Here is a 17,503-nt window from a genome sequence, read left to right as displayed (position 1 = left end):
AACTACAGTTCTTAAAGTCACACCTAAAGGAACTATCAACATTAGAGCCAACGATGCGTTACAAGAAGTAATTAAAGATTATAAACAAATTACTAAAGCTTATTTAAAAATTTCAGACGTTTTGGATGAAAAAGATAATACTATTCACTATATTGTAGTTGATGTGTTATCTGACCTTGTTGAATTATCTCAACATTTACGTGAAACTAGAGCTTCTTGACAATATGAAACATTACCTATTATTATTAAAACAAATATGTATTGTGAACATGTTCAAGCAGAAATGAAAAATAAACTAGATTCACTTTTAAAAAATATCTTTTTACCAAGAAATGCTTTTAATAAAGTATTAGATACAATAAATTCAACATATATAGACGTTGACGAAAAGAAAAAATTACATGCGGAGTTAAATAAACTCGATTAATTATGACAACATTACTAGAATTTCAAACTAAATATAACTCTATTTTTGACAATATTGAAACTTTCAAGTCAAGTATTATAAATAACAGTGAAAACAAAACTTTAACTGAATTATTAATACAAGTAACTAATGAAATATCAACTATTAATACATATACTTTAAATTATAACACTTCTATAGCACTTTTTACTGATGACCTTATAGCACCTACAAATTTTAATGATTTTTTACAATGATTAAATTTAAGGAAAACTTATTATGAAAGGGTTATTAATTATGAAAATGTTTATCCTTTTATAAAGAGAGCTAACAATAATGATTTTAGTACTATAGTTACACGACGTGATATTGATAACGAATTAAAGTCAATAGCAAATTTTAATATTGAGTATAATAAAGAAAATAGTGATATTAAATTAATAATTGATAGTTTGATTTCTAGTAGTAATATTATTTTATATAAGAAAAGTTTAAACGATTCAAGAGCCGAGTCGGCACCTTATATATATGCTAGAGATGTTGAAGCATTAATTAATAGAAAATATAAAACTGAACAATACGAACGTATTATTTATAATGCTTATGAACGTATTGACGCTGTAACAGAAGGTAAAATTACATCTTATGTTACTTTATTAAGTCATACTACTAAAGACAAAGTTAAGTTTTTACGTAAAGCTTTAGTATTGTTATCTGCTTATTATATTCAACACGGAATCAATTTTGAAGGGCGCCAAGTTTCTGAATCTGTTAATGGACTTTCTGAAAATGTAGCCAACTCATGACCTATTGGTTATTTACCAAAAGAAGTTGTTAATTTATTAGTGGCTGCAGGATTAGTTAAAAAAGCTACATTAATAGATCCCATAGGGCAAAATTGTACGACACCTTTTAATGTAAACGACCAAGATAGTGAAATTATAGAAGGGTTGTCTAACTTCGAATTACGACCAATCACTTACATAGAATTTGTTCGTGCTTGAAATGAGAAAGTTGGATTAGCTGACATGAATAGATTAATAACTGAGTATTTAAAAAGTACTAATCTATTAGATGAAAATCTAGAACATCCTACTCACGAAATACCAGAAATTTCGTCTCAACAAAGTTATATAGAATCTTTTGGTGACTGAGAAGCTCAATATACAGATGAACAAATTGAACATCTTCAAACATCAACTGATACATTCGACTTAACTAAATTTGATATATATAAAGTATTTGACCAATTTATTTATGGTAGTGATACTTATGTTGTTACAAATGTATCGACATCACAATTGACAGTTGTTCCACTATATAGAAATAAACCAGTTATTACGATTGTAAAACAAGGAGCTAATTTTAATGGTCAATTACTTGATTATAATTCTAGTATACCTAGCCCTTACAACGTAAATAACGCTAATTTAAATTTACATTATACTAATTCTATTTTAACATGAATTAAAGATATATATGATCACCCAATTTCAGACCCAACTAATCAAGGAACACAATTAGATTATAATTCTAGATTTTCATTTCTTGATAGTAATACACCAATGTTACCAGTATTTATTAATGGAAAAGGTAACACTATTATAGGTATTAATGCTACTAAGTACTTATCAAGTATTTTTGTAAAAAAAGATGAAATAAGTCCATCACAGACTGACGTTTTTAAAATTGAAAATCATGTATCACACAGTCAAGTTGCTGAGTTGATTGAATTAGATAAACTAATTTCTGTAATTTATGATGATACTGATGTTAATTCATTAAGTAACTTAAAAGTAAATGATTTAGTTTATTATAGTGGTGAAATTTATATTACATTTGCTAAAGATAGTACTTATACTTATCTTATAAACAAATATAAACGTCAAGTTTGAAGACATACAAGTACATTACATCCCGACGAACTAAATGGAACTAAAGGTATTTTGACAGTTAAAGAAACTGCTTTAGCTCTTGAGTACGTTAAAAAACACGCGCCAACTGTTGATACTTCGGGCGAAAATTTTTTCATTGACTTACTTACAAGTGTTTATAATGGCGAAGATACAGAACATGGATTTGTTCCTTTTTATACAGCGGGTCATACAATTGTTGGTTTTGAAACAGGTGCTCCTGACACTGGAATAGCATTAATAGATCCAACAATAAAAGGTGCTGATAATCATAGCACAGTTTTACATCATCCTTTAATTGAAAGTTTAGCATCAGACGACAGAACATCAACATTTTTGGATTCACTTTATTATTTTGAAAAAGATGGTAAAATGTATTTGAAACAAGTTAATGGTGATGTTAAACAATTGTTATATTCAGATTCAGGGCTTAACACTATACATTCTATTTTACATAATAATATAACGTTTGCTTATAAAAGAGATACATATAATAAAGCAGAAATTGATAGTAAACTTGAAGGTTTATTACGATTAGATGATTTACTTTTAAACGAAACTACTTTACCTTGAACATCAGTACCATTAGACGACCAACGAGCAGTTTTAGCTGACGTTTTTAAAGTCCCCGAAACCTTTTATGGATTAAACGTTGGAAAATGATCAAGTGATTGAGCTCATAATCCTTTAACGCTCCGTACAGAAGAAAAAGTTTATCTTTATAAATTTAATAACTTTGGTATACCACAAACTTTTATTCAAGATATTTGAAGTTTATGAAAAAAAGATACTGTTGAATTTCCTTCAGATTGAGATGACTTAACTGAAGATCAAAAACACGATGAAGCTTTAAAATTTGTAAATAGAAGATGTGGATCTAGTTATAAAAGAAGTGACTTTGAACATATTGGAGGTAGTGTTACAAAATTAGATCATATTAATCCTATTAGAAGAAGCGATTTAGGAAAACTTTATGAATATTTTATAAATTCACAACAACCACCAGTTTATTCATTTGAGTCTAATTTCAGCACACCACAAAAATGATCTGACGAATATGGTTATACAAAAGAGCAGTTTTATAATCATTTTGTTAAAAACACAATTATCACACGTGTTGATAATATGGTAAAATCTAGTAGTGTTGATGTTGCATTAGATTCTTTTGCAGGATGGAAGCAACAACTAACCGACTCTCAACTTGATGATATTGCTAGAAATGTTAAAAATTATGATTCTACTAAATATAGTGACTATAAACTTTTTGATAAAATTTTTTATGATGGTGAAGTATATATTTTTGTTAGTAAAACACCAGATAATGTAGACTGAATTATTGCTCCATTATTAAAAAATTTATCACCTTTTGAAATTAGAAGAAATGGTAATAAAGTACGTATTATTCCATATGACGATACTTTACCAAGTCCTTATAATACAAGAGGCGCAAATTTAAATTTACAATACATTAGTTCTATTTTATCTTGAATTAAATATGTTAAAACGCATCCAATTTCTCACTCAACACCTGAAGATATTGTTGAAAGTTATAATAAAAGATTTACATTCTTAGAAGGTCATTTACCAACATTTCCTATTTTCACTACTGAAGATGGTACTATATATGGTGTAAATGCTCTAGGTTTTTTAAATGATTCTTTTGCTAAATTACACCAAATCGAAACAGGCGAAACCGTTTATGCTACAAAAAAAGACACATATACTAGACCTCAAATTGATACAAAAATTGATTCTATTTTTAGAACTACAAATCCTTTATTGTCAGAACTAACATTAGGTTGAGAAAAAACACCAAGTGAAGCTCAAAAAACAGCCTTATTATCAACTCTTAAAATTCCTGAAACTTATTATGCTTTAGAAGAAGAAGGGTATGGAGGTGACTACGCAACACAACCTTTGAGTTTAAATGTTGGCGACAAAATAAATATCTATAAAATCGTTAACTTTGGCGAAAAAACTTATGCTATTAAAGACGCATGAAGTCTCTACAAAGGACCTGGTGATTGAGACGATTTGACTGAGTATCAAAAACGAGCAACTTTATTAGCTTGAATTAATGATATATGTAGTTCAACTTATGTATTAAGTAATTACACAAAACCAAATGGCGAAGTTGAAGAGTTAAGTCACATCGTACATATAAAACGTTCAGATCTAGCTTTGCTTTTCAAACATTTTGAAACAGATAATGATAGTGATGTAGCCGAAGAAGAGGGTATTGTTAAAACACCAAAACTTTATAGCGAAAAAAATCATTTACAACAAGAAGATTTTTATAACTTACTTAGAGGGAAAATTGAAAACTTAACTAAAGTGTCAATGGATTCTTTTATTGATTGAGAAACACAATTGACAGACGAACAAATTGATATTATTAAAGAAGATATTCATGCTTTTGATTGAGCCAAATTTGATGATTACAAAGTATTAGATTTATTTACTTTTGGTGATCAGGTTTTCGTTTGTGCTCGTCTTTTAAATAATGAAAATATATTTGCTATTAATTTGTTAAGAAACCAAGCTGTTAGAATATTTAATAAAACTGCAGAGTTAATAGCTATTCAAGGAGATCACGTAAAAGCAATTATGGGTCCTTATGATACTGAGCTGGCAAACTTAAACTTAAAATATATAAACTCAATTTACAGTTGAATTGAAGACCACGATAATCAGGCTATTTCTACCCCAATACCAGGTGGATCAGTATTTGGCGATTGAGAAACTAGATTAAAATATATAACACCAGAATATTCAAACTATCCTACACTACCAGTATTTACAAACAGAAAGGGGAAGATTTTTGGTGTTAAAGCGTATAGTTATTTAAAAAAGTTTTTTGCTTTAAAAACAGATATAAAATCACATACTACAATCGAGTCATTTGAAGATTGAAATGCTCCATTTACAAATGAACAGATTGATCTTATTCGTGGAGAAGTTTCCTTCTATGACGAAAACAAATTAAATGAATATAAAATTTATGACTTATTTGATTATAACGATAGCCTTTATATTGTTTCTTATAAATATGCGACACAAGCAGGTATTATAGCTTTAAATTTATTACGTAATACTGCTCCTTTAAAATTTACTGTTGGTGATATTCGAGCTGTTACAGGAAATACTTATGTTACAACAATTGAAGCACCTTTCAATGAAAACAATGCTAATTTAAGTCTAAATTATGTTAACTCAACTTATTCTTTTTTGGAAGATGGTTACAATCATGTTATTTCAAACCCAGATCAAGATGATAACTATGATACAAGTACTTGAAATAATCGTTTTAATTATAATGTACCAGAAGCTTCAAATTTTCCAACAATGCCCGTATTTACAAATTTAAAAGGAAAAATGTTTGGTATTAATGGATTTAAGTATCTTAAAAATTTTTTTGCTACAAAAGATACTATATATACTCGTCAACAAATAGACGCTCAGTTAAATAATCGTTTATCAGAATTAGAAACTGAGGTAACTAATATTGAATTATTACCTTATGATGTTAATACAAATCCTACAGGATTGAAATGAGAAGAAGTACCTACAGCATCTCAACGTGAAAAATTATTAGCGGTTTTAAGTGAACCAGATCATTGATATGGTAATCATAGTCAAAATAATCACAAAACAGCTTATATAATAGCTTATGATGATTATATAGATAAACGAGTACCTTTTACTAAAGATGGTATTAAACATGATGTTTTAGATGAATTATCTACTGTACTAAAAAGAATTTATAGAATAAATGACATTTTAGGAACAAGTTATGATAATGATGTTCAACCTATTTATTGAAGAACTGGGGATATTCAAAAATTGATTGATAGTGGACGATATTATAAAAGTACTAGTAGTCCAAATGTATGAGCTAGTGCTCCTAAATTTTATTCTGCTTATAACAGTCTATCTCAAACTGAATTTTTCAATCTTCTTAGAGAATTTAAAGCCCTTACTAATTTACCAGATGAAATTAACCACAAATTATATGCTAAAATAGCAGATACATATAACAAACCTCAAATCGACGCAAAATTTAATGGAATACTCAGAACAGAAGATTTAATATTAAACAGAGACACTATTCCTTGAACAACTGTTCCAACTACTGAGAAGCTTCAAACTTTAGTTACTGTTTTAAATACAGAAGCTGAATATTATAGTCTTGTTCAAGAAGGATATGGAAGTAATATAATTTCGCAACCTCTTTCTCTTGATATAAATGACAAAGTTGATATTTACCAAATTTGTAATTTCAAAGAAGAAAGTTGTGTAATTCGTGATATTTGACAATATTACAGAGGACCTACTGATTGAAATGATTTAACAGATTATCAAAAACATTTTGCTTTATTGACTTGAATTAATAATCTATGTGGTTCTAACTATACATTAAGTAATTACATAAGAAAAGATGGAACTACTAGTGTATTAAGTCATATTATTCATGTAAAAAGATCTGATTTAGGAAAAATTTATAAAGAATTTAGAGACGTTGACACAACTCGGGCAACTAACGTACTAAACATAGCAAGTACTCCTGAAAAATATTCATTATTGAATCATTTAACAGAAGATGAATTTTATGACTTATTAGCTGACAAATCTCTAAGCGTGAAAGCTGTTAATAACGCGTCAATTGAATCTTTTCATGGTTGAAATGAACAGTTGAGAGACGACCAAATTGACTTCATAAGAGCCGAAGTACCTGATCTTGACATGACTAAGTTTGATACATACAAGGTTTATGACTTGTTTGTTCAAGATGATGAATTATATATTATTGCTAATATTGTTGATCCTAGTTTATACTGTATTAATTTACTAAGAAATTATGCTGTTATAAAATTTAGCAAAGATGGAAGCTCAGACTTAATTGGATCCCACGGTCAATTCGTAGAAGAACCTTTTAATACTGATGGTGCTAATCTTAGCATAAAGTATGTTAATTCTGTGTATTCTTTTGTTGAAGATTATCAAAATCACGTTATTTCAAATCCCGACCCACAAGACGAAATTGCTCAATCATGAGAAAATCGTTTCACTTATCTAGACCCATCAAGATCAAACTTTCCTTCAATACCAGTTTTCACTAATCAAAAAGGAAAATTTTTTGGAATTGATGGTTATGATTATTTCAAGAATTTCTTTTCTCTAATTGGAGCTAATTATACAAAGCATCAAGTAGATATATTATTAGAAAATCGATTGGCCCCTCTAGAAACAAAAATTGTTGATCAAGAAATGGAACCTTTTGATGAGGATAATAACCCTACAGGTTTAAGATGAACCGATAGACCGACAGGTTCACAAAAAGATAAATTGATTAACATATTAAAAGCACCTGTCACTTACTCATCACGACTTTATAAAATAGATACCTCATATTTTTTTCGTGATAGCGAACATTTAAAAATTTATAAGTATCTTCCATTCGAAAAAGTTGAAACATACATTTCTGGATTAAATTATAAAGACACAAAAACTATATTAGAACGAATAACTCATGTCAATTCTAGAAGTCAATTATATGCTTCTTACGGTTATTATAAACCTATTAGTGTATCGGAAATAGAAACTGTTTTAGCAAATGTTGACTTACAATGAAGTAAAAGAACAGATGATTATGATTCAACAGTTGGTGAAAACTCACCTAAACAATATTCTGAAGCACACGGTCTTACAGAATCACAATTCAGATATTTAATTACACAATATGAAGCAAAAGTGGAAGGTCAAAAACTAATTGAAAATATTGGTAATGATGATATAACCGATGACGAATTTAAAGATCTAGGTAGCACCGAAATATTTGACACAGCACGTAGCCGTCTTGAAATGTTACATACGCCTCACCCATGAGTAGACGTTATAGGTACTGGTTCAACAATTACAAAAATGGATTCATCAAACAACATTGAAGCTAACACTTACTTCGCTGGAGTTGGAAAAAAAACAAGTTTTCCAATCATTGACAGAGTAGGATCCCAATTAAAATACTTTAGTAACTCGTTTTTTGTTACCTTAAATACTGGTAATTCTAAAGAATTTAAAGATGGATTGTATTCTTTTGATATTCATATCGAACCGCCTCTTAATACGTCTAATGTTAGATGACATTCATTTTTAGTACCAAAACAAACTGGCGACACAACAAACAAAACTTTTCAATATTTAGTAACCACTGACAATTACAACGCAACCTCATCAACAACAAAAACATATTTTCACTCAACGTTAAAATCAGCGAGTCCATGACAATTGAACGCAAATCTTTACAACCACTATTTCGCAACAAAAACAGGTGTTAATATTAAAGGGAATATTAAATGAACAAAAGCAACTGGCGACTTATTATATTGAGGAGATATATGATGATTAACAAATAACGACGTTTATCGTCATCCATTTTACGTTTACTACCATATGAGAAATAATGTTGCTTTAAACGATATAAAATGAACATTTAACGCTAATGGTAATTATAATTTGGTCTTCCCAACAAAATTTAACTTATCAGTTAGAAGAGAGAGCGGACATTAGATGAAAAGAAATGATAAAATTTATGAATTGAGATAAAATATATTGAAAAATGATAAGCGCAACCGTAGGAGGTTTTGGCTTGTCGCAATTTATCCACTTTGCTAATAGTGAAAGTAATAATAAAACAATTTATTCAGCTTTAATTGTTTCTATTCCTGCGCTTATAGCACTCACTGTAATAATATGTGTTACTCTGGCTTACATGTATGACAGGAAATATATAAGTAAAGATTTGGCTGTTGAAAAGGCGAATGAAAAACAAAGTGAAGATTTAAAAAAATGAATCGATAAAAGAATTAATGGCAAGCTAGAAAAAATTATGGAAGTTATTAACAAAAATAACAAAGGAGAAAATAACAATGAACAAAACATTAAAAATGATAATTAGTTTCGTAATGAGTTTTGCGAAATCACAAATAGACGAAGTGGCAATTTATATTATTAATAAATATGCTACAAAAACTCAAAAAAATGACATCTGTAAAAAGATTTCATGTGACTGTAAAAAAACAAAAAAGGAATAATATAAAATATAATGGAAAGTTGAGAACTAGATATTAATAAAGTTTCTAAGTATTGAAACATGTTACACGATAAAAATGGTGAAAGAACTACTAATCACTTAAACAAATTTTGTGATTTTCCAATAGTTATAGCTGAGCACTTAACACATGCTATATATAATAGACATTACGTATTTGATACTGACAACGAAAAATTACTAAAGTTTTGAAATACATTTAAAGTTAATGCTCAATGAGACAAATTCTTATCTAAATTAATTTTCCAAACATCTTTATATGGTGAGGCGATTTTAGGTTTTGATAAAATAGAAAACTCTATTGAAGACGATCAAGGATTTAGAGTATATTTAAATCGTCCAAAATTTATTATATGACAACAAAAGAGTTTTGAAGAAATTGTAAGTATTTCAACATTTGCCGAAAAAGAAACACATACAGTTATTCCTATTATTATTAGAGAAACATGAACACATGACGGTCGAATCAAAAGAACATATATCTATAATAGTAAAGAGATAGCTCTAGGTGAATTAAGTGCTATGATTCCTAACTACTACTTCAAACCTCAAAATGACAGAAACCCCTTTTACAAAGAAATTAAAGGTAGAAAAATTCCTATTATACCGTTCGAACATTTCACAACTTTTTTTCACACATCTCAAACACCTAGACCCGACTGATTAAAATGTACTAACGTTATTAAAGACATCGTTAATTTCTATGATTGAATTGAAAAAGAACGTCTTAATAACCGTACTATCATGTACGTTGGAAACTTAGACCCCGACACATTAGAAGATTGAGACAAGAGAACTAAAAATAACATGGCTCTTCCACGAGCTGTTTTGGTTAGTGAACTTCCTTCCGAAGATCAAGCTATTCAAGCTATTCACCCAAACATCAACTGAGAAAGTCTCCAAAAAACTATGCTCGAAAAATTTCACTTATTGTATTCTTTAATTGGAATTAGTTTGAATAGTAAGTTAGAAGCAAACGTAGCTGAAGATATTAAAAATGTTTCTGCAGCCGAAATTAAAACTATTATTTCTAAAAGAATGATGTTTAATCAACTGATTAATAGATTCTTGAAAAAAATGTTCTATTGTGCTGGTTTTGGTGATGTAAATTTTTCTTTCGCTATTAGAGATGGAAATAATAAAAATACAATCGAATATATCAATGCTGAAATTGCTAAATTAAATAATGGACTCCAAGATAGAATAACAACTATTAGTAACGTTCAAGAAATTGGCCGAGCATCAAGTGTTGAAATGAAAAAATTAGTTGACAAAGATGCTGACGAAAATAGAAAACAATTCTTAGACTTTGAAAAAGAGAAAGGAAAAAATGAAATTATGAATGATGCTCAAAACGGCAAATTGAAAAAATTTAATCAAGTGAGTAACTTTAATTCACGCGATTCAAATCCAAAATCACATGCTCAAATGAGAACATCAAATGACGGGTTAGGAGGAAACAAGACAGATGCTGGATCTAAATAATAAAATTGTATACCGAGATGCTGATACTGATAATTTAAAAGTTGAAATAGATAAAAATAGAGATCTTTATTTTTTTCCTTATGTTTTTGCTACTGGTGCTACAGATGTTGATGATAATTTAAGGTTTAATTCTTTAATTAGAGAGCGTATTTTTACAGGTAAAAAAACTATATTAGTTAAACCTTTAGGTTGAGAAGACCCTATCAATCCAGTAGAAGATGATGCGTCAACTATTATAAATGTTGATATTTTAAAAAATATATCTCCTAAAGAACCTGTTAAACCTGAAAATTATGATACATTAGACACTTTTGATGAACTTAGATTAACATATGATGAACAAAAAAAACAATATGATTCATATAAAATAATAGAAGCAAAAATAAAAAATTGTAAAGGAAAAAAAATATTCAAAGAAGGTTATTATGTTGTTGGTAAACCGTTGCCTCCAATTAATTATTCTAGTACTTTTACACATGATGATGATGGTTATGTTCGTCAAGTATTACAAAGTACAATAAGAGCTCGATTTGATGATACTCAAAAAGATACAGAAAATATAGAAAGTTTTATTTGAAGAGCAGATTCTCATACCATAAAAAAAGATAATATGACACTTTTGTGATTATGTCCAGAAATTAATGGTAATGATTTATTCTATATTCAAAGCATTGAAGTTTTTACAAATCCTAAAACAAACGATTATATGTGACATGATGTTACTTTTAAAAGTGTAAATGAAAGTTTACGTACTGTAGGAAAGAATATTATACAATCTATTCAATTTGGTCAACCTGGTGAAACTTTTTTTAAACCAAATGTTATTTCAACTAGTGCTAAATTAGAATTAAAAACAAATGATAGTGGCGAAATTATGTATGATATAAATAACAATCCAATTTATGACGAAATTCCACAAACTAAAAGAGCACCTACACTAGAAGATATAGATAATGATATTAAAAATATGAAAGAGGATGAAGATTATGAGCCTCTATTTTTTTCAGAAGTTAAAGGTGTTAATTCTTTACAATTAGAAGTAGAAGGTTCTGTAGCTTTATTGTCTTGTGAAATATATGGACATAAAAAAGAAAAAGATCCATCAATAATAAATATTATTACACCATTATGAATTGAAAAATTTTTACAACCTAAAGTATCTCCACTATCAAAAACTTATCAATATGAACAACAACATTTAATTATACCTGATGGTAATTTTGCTTCTATTAATTATGCTTTGAATTGAAAGCAAGACCAAGAGATAAATTTCAATCCTAACGATAAACGACACAACCGAGGAAGTTTAGTAGCTGAAACTTTTGATTCTAAAATATGAGATAAGGGATGAATTGGTAAAGCAAATGTTTTAAAAACTATTAGAGAAATTACGGATTCTGACTCAATTCATGAGCTTAAAGCTGTAGCTGTCGATGGTTTAAAAGTAGATACTATAAATTATGTTCACTTAATGAATTATATAAATGTTAAATCTGCTAACAGTACATTATATTTAAGTTCTAATAATGATGTTTCAAATATTAGATTTCATGGTGGTTATGATATTAAAGAAGAAAACTGAGAAAGACATAAATTTGCTACATTATCTTCGGCGACAAATTTATTTTTTGACAAATCGGTTGATGTTGACGGTAAAATAATATATGATTCAACAGGATCTATAATTGATGAAAGTAGAGATGACAATTCAAGTAATTTGCCTATATTTACTAATGCTACAAAAGCAGACTGTTTAAATTATATGAATCTCATTAATAAAAAAATAGTTACTTTAGAACCTTATAGAGTTAAATGAGAAGATTATAGAGGTTATTATACAGCTTGATTAAAAATTGTTGTTTCTTCTGCTTCATTTTTTATGTTATTTCTCCCAGTAGGAGGTATAGTTAAATTAGTAGGTGGTGCTTTAGCTCAACAAATTGCTCCACAAATTACAAGTCTTATACCTGCTGAATGAGCTACTTTTAGATCTGTAATGGGTAATGGACTAACTTTTTCATTTCCTTATATGATTAGTCGTTCAGTAATGAATGGTATGCTTTCAAATCTTCCAAGAGCCATTACTGGTATACCTCTTATAATGTTTACAACAGACGAAAATCCTTTTTCACAAATACTAGACACAACACAATTTAGAGATGTTTATCATTGACAACTTACAGATAAAGTTATGATTTATGATTCTAAAGAAGAAGGTGACGAAAGAAATGAAATAATCAATTTAGAAAAAGTAATTAAAGGTGAAAAAAAAATTAAATTAGGTTATAATCAAACTACAATATCTTATCCTAAAGACAAAGATTCAGAATTTGTTATTGATTGTATATTATTAAAAACAATAGGTAATAGAAATGTTAAAGTTAGTTTTATGGATGATGATAGAAATATTATATACTATTATGAAACCCAAACACAATCTGAGTGAAGTGGAAATATGAGAGAAGTTTCTAACATGGTATTGTTTAATTATAGTACTGATAATTATTCAAATTTGGAATCTTATAAAAACAAATCTGTTATAGATGATACGGCTCAATCAATTACAGTTGATAAATTAGAAAAAATAGTTCCTTTAGAAACTAAAGAATTTTTATATAATTCTATATTAGATGATATTAATTATACTTATATAACTGATATCCAAGAAATTGAAACTTTTAAAACAATAAATCAATTATTAGAAAAAAAAAATTCAATAAATACTTATACTGTATTTACAGTTACACTTGAAGATGTTCAAGATGTCAATATTAATATAGATATTGTTAAAAAAGATATTACTAAAGAATTAAAAGATAAGTTAATATTGTTGGTTGATACCAAATTACTAAATCTTTATACTATAGAATCTGACAATATTATTAGAGAGATAGAACAACAATATACATTTCCACACTATTTAGAGAATAAAGAAAAAGATATTAAGTTAAAAAATTTTCCTACTGATATTGAACAGAATTTATTATATAATATTGAAAAATATAAAAATTTGCTAAAAATAACTGCTTTAAAAAATTTATTTACTGTCGACAGTTCTAATGATGACTTTAACTATGATGGTCTTACTAAACCTCAAGATATTATAGATCTTAAAGTTAGAGTTAATGATAATACTAATTTATCAAATAGTCAAAAATTAACTAATATAAGGGACTTAGATCAAAGATTATTAGATTTGAGCACTTGATATAAAGATACAATTATAAATTCTTTAAACACATCACCTATTATAGTTACCGATTATAAAAAACTAGGTCAAATTATTAATGATGCTGTAGAATATTATGGGCTACCTGTAGGTGATGCTTATCCTGTCAAACCTAATAATTTTAATACTTTAACAAGTATTGATTATGATAAATATAAATATATTTTTATAGATGAAATTTTTACAAGAGCAAAAGAAAAATTAATAGGTTCTTTACAAAAAGAAGTTGATAATTACATGGATGCTAAAATAATTAATTTAAATAGTTTTTATGATGATTTAAAAGTAAAGACAGTAAATATAATAGAGAGTGAATATAATAGTAGTAGAGAAGATGAAGCGGTTGTAGACATTTATAGTGATATTATAGGAGATGAAAATTTTACAAATAGTGAAACAGCATATAATAAGATTTATACTACAGCTATAAGTCTCTCAAGTTTAACAGATGTTTCTAGCGATTTAGAAACTTATATGAGTGGTCATTTGTATAAAGAATCAACCACTAACATCGAAACTATGAAAACAGTAGCAAACCAACGTTTAATAGATGAAACAAAAACGATGGAACAATTAAAGCAATATTTAGAAATATATATAAGAGACAAAAAAGATTCTATTATATCAACTAAATCATCAACAGTATATAGTTCTTTGTATTCATTATTCTATAAAAAAAGAACATATTATTATTCTAAAAGTGAATTAGAAAAAACAGTAAGTGATTTGTACTTAATAAATACTGAACATCAATATGTTGGTTATTCACCTATTACTAATTCTATAAAACCATCGGGTAATATGACAGATTATCCTTTCACAACAGAAGATTATACAAACTGAAAAAGTTATTTTCAAGCTGAATATAACACATTACAACCTTTAACTTTAAATCATTTATATTCTGCTAATAAAGGAATTCAGTTTAAAGACTTAGTTGATTTATATGAGGATGGTAGAAATTATAGATTTTTAAATTTAACTGGTAAATATCATTCCATAACTCATAAAAATAATGGATTTCCTTTTTGATATAATGCTAGAAGTGCTAGATTAAGATATCTTAAAGGTTCGGGTTGAAACACAGCTTCATCTAATGCATCTATTAATGGTCGATCTAAAAATCAAATTAATGCTTATAGATTTAATCTACAATTAAAAGAAGAAATAGTTCAATATATAGATCCTAACTTAATAAAATTTAAACCTACAATTTCTGTGTTTGAACAATATCCTAGTTTACCGAAATGAGAAAGTCTTTTAAGTTCTAATATACAACCAATTGTTCTTTTAGAAGATGTAGGAAAATATAAAGGTGATTATTCTATTTCAATGTCAAGATATAGAGCTCAAACTGTTATAAATGGTTATAATAAAGCTGTAGATAAGAAACTTATAAATAATCATATTTTGAAAGACGCAGAACCTAACGGTGAAAATACTTGATTATATAATATAAATCCACATAAAAAAGAACCTTGATTTTCTTTTTGCTATGACCAAATAATTTCAGATAATTATTATGTTCTTTCAATAAACTCACTCCGATCTTATAAGAAAAAAAGTACATCTCAACAAAGTAGTGGTTATTATTCATTTGGTACTGGTGCTTTTTTCGAAGATGATTCAAAGATGAATGAACCTGTATTTTATCTTAGTTCTCTTGAATATACAACACCTTCAATACTTTTAGAAGATTTAAAACGTTTAAAACAATTTTATATAGATGCTATGACTATGACTACAGCTGATTTTTGAGCATCTGAAAATACTTTAAATATCGTAAATAGTGAACCTTTAACAATTTTAGAAAAATATAAAAATAATATAAGTTATAATACAGAATCTTTATGATATGAATTATTTAAAGACATTTATAAACCTGTTGTTAAATATATATCAGCGCATCCTTTCTTTAATGTTTTTAAAAGACATATTATTAATATATTGTCTAGACCTTTAACAGTATATACTACTTATAATCCAACAAATTCAAAATTGAATGTAAAAGCTACTTCACTTATAACAACAGGATCAAGTGTTTATAATACAATTGTTGACGCTGAAGATAATATAGTATCAACAACAATTAGCGATTATGACTTAGTAAATACGTTTGGTTATGATTTAAGTGAAAATAGTACTTTAGTTTTGAAAAGATTGAATCCTGTAAAATAAAATTATGAATAATAACTTTACAAATTATAATAAACGTTTAAATTCATTTTATCAAGTAATAAAAAGAGATAGATATGCTGGGGTACCAGACATTAGAGCTTTTCAACCTGGTATTACAGCTACAATCAACAAGGCAAGATCTATAATATATTATTATTATATAAAAAATCCTTGAGATCGGAAAGCATTACGTCAATTAATAAGAATCCAAATCGATAAAGCTGTTGATAGAATTGAAACTCACATGTCAAGTGCTTACGCAAAAGCCTTTAGAGAAAAAATAGAACATCTAAATATTTTAGGTATAGCTACTAAAGGAGGTTATGACAAAGCATTACAAATGTTATATGATGAAATTAAATCAATCCAATTTGACAAAGAAGATTATCTTAATAAACAAACAGATATAACGCGAGAAGGTGATGTTATTAATAAACAGCAAGTAGCTGTCAAATATAATGTTGGTAACTTAGAAACTTATGAAAATTTAAAAGGAGTAGCTTCTTCTTGAATTCAAGGACTTAGATATGAACATACTACCCAACAATTATGAATTAGAGCTCACAATAGATGATATATTTGAGTTAAAATACCAGAAAGAATTTATGAAGAAAGTCTAAATCCCTCAAAAATTGCTTTTGGATCTACTTATAGTAAAATAAAAGGTAAAGGAAGTGGTAGTGGAATTGGAACCGCTATGTGAAAAACTGGAATCTTTTTTAAAAATCCTGAATTAGGTCAAGCTTTACTTACAACTGTTGCTAAAGGAAAAAAATGAACAGAAAAAAAAAGAGAGAAAGTTGAAAAATGAGCTATAGCACAAATAAATAAGTCATGACGAAAAAGAAGAAGAGAAATGATTGGTGTTTTAAAAGCAGAAGCTAAAAAAAACGTCGATTATACTGGCTTTGTTTTCAGTGATGTTTTAGGTAGTGACTTTCACGTTAGCGATACAAGGATGGATGTTATCAGACCTACAAAATCTGTTCTAAAAACATGACAACGTCAAAATTTAAGATCATATTATAGAGATATTGAATTAAGAAAAACTAATATAAAACAGTTGAAGACTGCTAAAATAAATGCTAAAAAAGATATATCACTAAAAGTTAAAAATGCTAGAAAACAATATGGGAAGAAAAACTTAAAGAGAGAAATAAGAAAGAGAGTTAAATATAAAAAAA

Source organism: Styela clava, unplaced genomic scaffold (assembly GCF_964204865.1).
Source record: "Styela clava unplaced genomic scaffold, kaStyClav1.hap1.2 HAP1_SCAFFOLD_33, whole genome shotgun sequence".
NCBI lineage: Eukaryota > Metazoa > Chordata > Ascidiacea > Stolidobranchia > Styelidae > Styela > Styela clava.
The sequence above is the reverse complement of the archived record's forward strand: the minus strand, read 5'-3'. Positions refer to the sequence as shown.